This window comes from Terrapene carolina, unplaced genomic scaffold (genome assembly GCF_002925995.2).
Source record: "Terrapene carolina triunguis isolate 2854851 unplaced genomic scaffold, T_m_triunguis-2.0 Scaffold32, whole genome shotgun sequence".
In the NCBI taxonomy this organism is placed as follows: domain Eukaryota; kingdom Metazoa; phylum Chordata; order Testudines; family Emydidae; genus Terrapene; species Terrapene triunguis.
This window is the reverse complement of record NW_020664383.1, coordinates 3216688-3224603: the sequence shown is the minus strand read 5'-3', so window position 1 is coordinate 3224603 and position 7916 is coordinate 3216688. Positions and strand designations below refer to the sequence as shown.

The window sequence follows — 7916 nt, the reverse complement described above, 5'->3', positions numbered from 1 at the left end:
GGTGCCCATCTTGAGGCACATACAACACAGCCTGATTTGCAGAGGAAATGTGCGCTCACAAGCCTTATTGACTTGGAGCTGCAGGTGCTCAGCACCTTTGAAAACCAGCCCAAGGGGTCTTAAAATGACCACCTCTGAAACCAAGGCAACCCGAAGGGCACTTCTGAAAATTTGGCCCATAACTTCTCTGTGTTCAGAATTAAAATGGGGGTGTTGGGAGGCTTAACTAACTAATGTTTGGGAGTTGCTTTGAGGGCCTGAGATGAAAGCAGCTATATAAATGCCCACCCTTATTAACGAGGAGTGGTTTGGGAAATAAGGGAAAAATGGGGCATTTAACTTTGTGACCAAGTTATTTAATGCTGCAGTGTCTACTGTTTATGCTCATCCATAGATGCTTTGGACCGACACTAATCGGGCTGTATTGTTCTTCCCCTGTTTGAAGGGTCTGCAAACGAAACCGATACGGAATATGGTATTCGGGATGGTTCTGTTTTCTTGAACATTACTGGCTTCAAAGTGGAAAAGCAACAGGAAGTAACATGGCTCAAAAATTCATTACGCCTCACGAAAGGCAAAGGTTCTGACGTGAAATATTACAAGGATGGGAAAAAGTATGAGCTGTTCCCCAATGGAACCCTGAAAATAGACCGCCTGGTGGAAGAGGACAGTGGAAATTACAAAGTGACCGTGTACAGTGGCACGGGAAGGCTGCAAGTGGAGAAGAACTTTATTCTGAGCGTTCAGGGTGAGTCACCTTCCATGTCCCTCCCACCATAGCTGGGTGAGCCCCATTGTTACCATTCTCTTCTTCTGCTGAATGGGTCTCCATCCCGTTTCCTTGTGGTCTCTAACTTTGCCGCGTGGGCTCCTTTTCATTGAAGGGTTTGTTCTTCTGCAGCTATTCCCTTTTTCTGTTCCTGGGTGGGTTCCTCCTTTTCCTCTCTTGCCAGGTGAGTCTCCCTGTTCCCTTCTTTCCCTCTATTCCTGCTGCTTAGTCCCTCTGCTGTCTGATTTCTTCTCTCTCACATCAGCCATGAAATCTGTCGAGCAAACAGACCTGCACCGGTATCGATGAACAATGGAAGATGTTATCTCAGGTCACGCTGAGCCTTTTTTTTTTTTTGCCACTCAAAATATCCAGAACCCCTAATGTTTATATATACATTTGGGAGGCTGGGGTCTAACTTGGGGGGGGAAAAATGGAGGTAGGACCCTTCCAAGCTCCTCCCACAAATTAATAACCCACTTGAGACATCAAAATGAGATGCCATTCATGATGGATTGTGGAGATGTTTAAACGGTTTGCACACTCTGCTGGGCTCAGCTCCCCTAACTGGGGTTCAAATATACCCCTGGGCTCCGCTAGGCTCCTTAAGCTTGTGTTCTTCTCCATAAGACACACATTTTGAAGCCTAAAAAGACAGCTCAGGAGAGTGCTGGTACGCGTGCTGCTGCCCAGTTCAAGCCCTGATTTCACAACAGACAGTGAAACCTTTCTTAAGCAGCCATTCAAGGAACTGGTACCTTTAGGTGGTTTGACCAGTGTGATGTGGAGCAGAACTGTGCTCTGTACATATGGAATACTTAGGCGGTCTCCTAAAACAGGAGGCTGCTGAAAAAAGCCTGAGATCTTGCACAAATTTCTGTAACATGAAGATTTTCCTTCGACAGTACTTGGTTCTCATGACTTGCTTTTGAGCCTACCAGCTTGCTTGCATGTTTACATCCTGCATTAATGTTGAACTGCTGCATTTGAAGCCTGACAATTAGTAAATGATTCAGTAACTGGCCCCCTATTTATTTGTAATTAACTGGGTCTCTTGTTCACCTGTTCCATCCCTTATAAGCAGCGCTGGTTTGAATTTTTTTGTATTTAGAAATTCTGACAAAATTTTGAATTTTAAAAAAAGGGGGAACTGTTTGGAATTTTTTTCCCCCTTGTTTATTGACCAATTATTACAACTGATTGGAATTTTCTGAATGTCAAGATTTTGATGACATTTAAAAAATTTTAAAGAAAAGAAACATGAGTAGAATTTTAAAAAATTATTATGACATTCATTCCTGATTTTCTACTAACTTGACTTATAAGCTGAAGGAAAAAAATACAGATATCTTTAATGTTTTAAAAGTTTTTCTGTATCGGGATAATTGCTATTTAGATGGAGGTGACCAGTGTCAACTCAGACATCTTTGACAGCATGAATGACAAACTCTCTGGTGGGGAGATCCACCCTCTCAAATTGTGTGTGGACACCTGCTGCGACTGCCCTAGCAAAGCCCCGAAGGGGTGGCCACTCTCAAATCAACACCTCTCTGAGCTATTGTTACAGGCTGCCTGCTGACTCAGGGAGGCATCAGTATATCTGTTATACTGATGAAGTGGGTTCTAGCCCACGAAAGCTTATGCCCAAATAAATTTGTTAGTCTCTAATGTGCCACAAAGACTCCTTGTTGTTTTTGCTGATCCAGACTAACACGGCCACCATTCTGAAACCTGTTATACTTGGGTCATGTTTTTCAAGGTTTACAGGTTAAGGCATTGGATTGGGGTAGAATTTCTAGCTCAGCCACTGGCTTCCTGTGTGACCTTGGTCAAGTGACTTAATCTACCCTGTGCCTCAGTTTCCCAACTGTGAAATGGGGATGTAGCTCTTAGGAGTGTTGGGAGGATAAAATCCATTAGTGATGTGAGGTGCAGTGATATGATGGCCATTAGGGTCAGATAGATAACATAATTATTTTTTAAAAGTAAAAGCGTAGTTTTTGGCATCATCATGTGAATCTAGAAATCAGGACCCTAGGCATCTGTCCATAGTGTCTAGAATGTTTCAAGACTGGATGTCTTTCTGAAATACACCTCTACCCCAATATAACGCTGTCCTTGGGAGCCAAAAAATCTTACCGTGTTATAGGTGAAACTGCATTATATTGAACTTGCTTTGATCCACTGGAGTGCGCAGCCCTGCCCCCCCCAGAGCATTGCTTTACTGCATTATATCCGAATTCGTGTTATATTGGGTCACGTTATATCGAGGTAGAGGTGTATGTGCTCGCTCAAACAGAATTTACGGGCTTGATGCAGAAATTACTGGGTGAAATTCTATTTATACAGGAGGTCAGACTAGATGATCACTACGGTCCCTTTTGGCCCTAAAATCTATGAATAGTGTTTATCCAGCCCTGAGCAATTGCTTCAGTGTTAGCAGGACCAGGGCCATACTTTGCACATACACTGTATTCAATAGATGGATTACAGCGTTTGCTCAATAGTTAGTGTTGTTTTAGTTGAAGTGAAGTACTCTGAAAAATGACTGAGTGTAAACTAGCATTGAGGGTTTCCAGGCTTTTTGCAATGACTGATTTGCTCAGTGTAAAAGTAAAAAGTTGCTTCTCCTCTTCTTCCCCCACCCCCCCCACCCCCGCAATTGATGTGCCTGCAACGACAACCTGGACTCAGAGTCAGGGTGGGCTCTTTCTGGCTCATGTACCATTGCCAGTAATAGAGATTCCGCAAGGGGAGCTCCATTACCAATTCACTGTGCATAATAGGAAACCGAAACCAGCTTATTCATAGCTTCACTGCCTCTGTGGTGCTAAGACAATGTCTAGTCTAGTCTGTTCTTCTACTGCAGTCATCACTGTCGTATCTGAACACGTTCCAGCCGTGCGTTAAGCAATGTGGCGAAGACCTAGGCTATACACTTATGCCATCATAGCTATGGCAGACAGGGATGTATTTATTTATTATTAATTATTATTATTATTATTTTTACTGACCTAGCTTTTCCAGTCTTTCTGGTGCCCAACGCTGAATGCAAAGTTGCAGATGCAATCATGCCAGAGCTGCATAGAAGGAGACTATTTGTCTCTTTGCTCTACGATGTAAAGCCTTCATGTAAGTCCTCCCTGCATAGCATAGCTTCTCTCCCATAGTATCTGCAATGTGTATTTGCTTACATTGGACTGATGGCCTCCTGTATGGAAGAGAGGAAATACTGTGGTCTCCCTACGGGCCAACCAACCACCTTTGTGTCTGAGAGCCTGCGTAGTATCTGAGGTATTTGTGGGTGGAGATAGGGCAGCAGTTGATGATTTGCTCTCCTTGGCTCTTCCCCCTGCTCTGAGCTCAGTTTTTCACACACAGATCTAGGCGGGAAGTGTTACATCTTTGAGCAAGGTAATATAGCTACAGCTCTGGGTCCTCTCCCTGGTTGCTAATGAGCAGCCATCTCAGCTAGTGCCAACTCTGCTCCGGAAACAGAGAGAGAGGTGGTTAGTGGAGCCTGCAAGTTGACTCCAGGCTCTGTATGGATGGAATAGAGTTCCTGTGTCCATGGACCCCTGAGAGCAGAGTCGTTGGGAGGGTTTGCAGTCTCTCAAGTCTGCAGGATCCCCTAACTCCTCCTACCAGATGGGATGATGCAGCAAAAATTTTGCAGGGGGAAACTGGTAGTTTGCTCCTCCCTTCAGCCATGCCGGAGGGGGTTCTCCATGAACTAGAGCAGTGATCTTCAGACCTCAGTGGTTCAGGAGCCAAATTAGCGATCAACATTACCCAAAAGAGCCACAGTAGTGTGAATTCCTTGTTTCATTTACTATAGTACTGTTCATATTCAAACAGTATGATGGGAAATATTTAGTGTGTGTGTATATATAATATAGTATGTAGTATTCTCACAGCAAATAAGGTAGTGCAAGTTGATAACTTAATTGGTTAATAACACAGTAAAAGCATCCTGATTGGTTAATAACTTAGATTTGAAATCAGTGTTTTAATATCATGTGCTGCAAAGAGCTGTAGGAGACAAATTAAAGAGCCACTTGTGGCTCCTGAGCAGCAGTCTACTGAGGCTCTGTCTATACTGGCACTTAATTAACGTCGTTAAAATTGTTGTGGCTCAAGGGTGTCAACACCCCCAACTCCTCCAATGGCAAACGTTTTAACAACAAAAAGCACTGGTGTGGACAGCGCTTCGTCAGCTGGAGCTGCTCTCCCAGCACTGAAGCTACCACCCCTCATTGGGGGTGGTTTTATTTTGTCGCCTGGAGAGCAGCTACACAGCACACCGTACAACAGCACGACGGCAGCGGCCGTCGTTGTAAGGTGCGCAGTGTAGACATAGCCTGAGCTAGAGTGATCTGGCCCACTATGTTTCAAAACAGCATAGGACGAAGGGACTGGGATCCTCTCTGTAAATAAACAATGACATGTTATCTCAAGAAAAAACACTCTACAGCTCTGCAGGGAGGGAACAGTGAGGAAAGTGACAATGAGTCATAAGGGTGTTAAACTTTTTCATAAAAAAACAAATATGCAGACCAGTGTTGAGCTGGCCTTTTCTTTGTTTTTGCCACATCCCATCCCCCCTCAGGTCTAACTTGCTGTTCACTCTCCCCTTTATTTTTTTCAAGCATTGCTACTTTTCCACTTTCTCTCTCACTGAATATCTGTGTTTCAGATTAATTTGCCCCACATCCTTTCACAGGATCATTTTGTTATGTTCTGCCCATGCCTCTAAAATCCCTCCAGGTTCCTTTGTATCATTCTGTGGATCTTGCCTGTTCTAACAATGAACTTTTTAAAATTAGAAATCTTCAGACTGATTACCTCTTCTATTCTCTTTCAGAAATGGTCTCTAAACCAGAAATCAAGTGGACGTGTTCACAAAAGTCCATAACAGTGACATGTGAGGTGAAACAGAAGAACAAACCTGCTTTACGTTTGCTTCAAAATAACAAGACACTCTTTGAAGGACAGCCAACAGATGCAAATGGCATATGGAAGACTGACCAACACAAGGCCAAAAGCCATACTGCAAAGTTCCAATGTGAAGTTAAAAATGACGTTAGCAAGAAAACTACTGATCAGGAAATCAAATGTTCAGGTACAAAGTCTATATTGCAAAAAGGTTACCTAAACACAGCCCACAAAGAGTTACACATGTGCAGCTGTCTCCAGGGTGCTGATTCTAAAACCAGTGTCAGCCCAATAAAATAACTGAGTGAATTGACATGCAGTAGGTTTTATATAGCGTTACACAGCAAGAAGCAAAAAACAAAACCCTTTTTTCCCCCAGCTGTTCTTCTTCATTATTTCTACAGCACCAACAGTATCCATTGCACTGCACAGATCATTACAACGTCAGGGGTCATTTTAATTGGGTAGAATAAAATTACCCAAGTTGAAAATTGGTCAGGACGTCCATTAACACCCTACATTTCCCAAAAATGGGCCTGATTTTCCTCTCTCTTAATCCAGATTTACACGGTACACCTATGTGGCTTCATTGACTTCAATGGAATTGCTCTTGATTTACACCAGTGTAAGGCTGTGCCTACATTACAGGCGCTACAGTGGCATAGCTGTAGCGCTGCAACTGTGCCACTGTAGTGTAATGGTATAGATGTTTTCTACAGTGACAGACGAGTTTTTCCATCACTATATTTAATCCACCTCTCTGAGAGGCAGTAGTGAGGTTGACAAAAGAATTCTTCCATCGACCTAGACGTGTCTACACTGGGGGGTTAGGTCGACTTAACTACGGTGCTCAAGTCACAAAACTTTTCATGACCCCGAGCAACATATTTAGGTCAATCTCGTTTTTAAACAGTTAGGTTGCCCCAGCTACGTCACTCAGAGGATTTAACCCCCACCGTAGACAGCACTAGGTTGACGGAAGAATTCTTCCATCGACCTACCTACCCATGCCGATGGGAGAACCTTTCCCTTCAGCATAGGTAGTGCCTACGCTGAAACGCTACTGCGGTGGTGGAGCTCTGCCGCTGTAGTGTTTCAAGTGTAGACATGCCCCAAGTGACAGGAGAATTAGATGCAAGGAAGTCTTGATCTTTTCCACCCTTTGTATCTAAGAAGTCAGTGGTGCCACAGTGGCAGATGGATTCTTTTGATTAAAAACCTGGATGTCATGATTGTGCTATTTAACATGTGCATATAAAGCATGGGCTTCCTTTGCAGTGAGCTTTTGGGAAATTAGCTGTGAAACTTTTAGGAGTTGATCAGCTTAAATGAGCAATCAAGTAGGCTAGGCCTCAGGTGTAGATTTTCTTAAAGGAAAAAGGTTTTATAAAATTTGCTAATCATAGAAATGTTTTCATGAAACTTCAGAGCGGGAGGAAAAAAGTCACTGGAAATTTTGTTTTTCTTTGTTTGAATTGAAACCGTGTCCTGCAGTGTTGGGGAGGCAAGCCCAGCAGCGCTAGGCTAGTGTGCAGTCAGTGAAACACACCTGAAACTGACCAGTCTTTTCTTTAATTGTCCAACTTGGGTGAAATGCAAGAAGTCAACGAATGAAAAATTAATCAGATCTCCAAAATCCTTTCACTTTTAATAATCTACAGCGTCAATAGAAAAATTGTTTAAACTAAATTTTATTACCTATGTGTTATTTTTAGTCTTTTAAAAGTAATATCTGAACAGCTTTGGTGGCTTCCCACCTGCGGTGAAGTCCTGTGGCCTGTGTTATTCAGGAAGTCAGACTAGATGATCACAATGGTCCCTGCTGGCTTTATAGTCTAGGAATCTCCATTTATGCAATTAACTCTCACATGTTCCCTTTGACCTGTTAATCTGGGCATCTGGCACCTTCAGACACCAAGCAGTTTAACAATAACATAAGTAAAATTGACAATCAGGTGGTAGAAACCTACATACTTATTACAACAGGAACAGTGCTGCAGGCTTTACCCCCGTAGTTTTTACCAGCAGCAGAACTGGGCATTTACAGCTATTCCAAAAGAATCATATAATCTAAATTAGAGATCCCAAAGGTTAAATCTATTATTAGATTACACTGCTCTACAGCCAAAATGCTTCTGAAATAAATGTAGTCAAACTTTTCTAACTCTGGGTCACTGAGAACGAAAATGATGCTTAAAATTGTTGATTGGCT

The 7916-nt window shown here is 42.8% G+C and overlaps 1 pseudogene; it reads left to right on the top strand.

Moving 5' to 3' along the window:
* The window catches only part of LOC112119067, a 17889-nt pseudogene that overhangs the window by 4558 nt on the left and 5415 nt on the right, over window positions 1–7916 (top strand).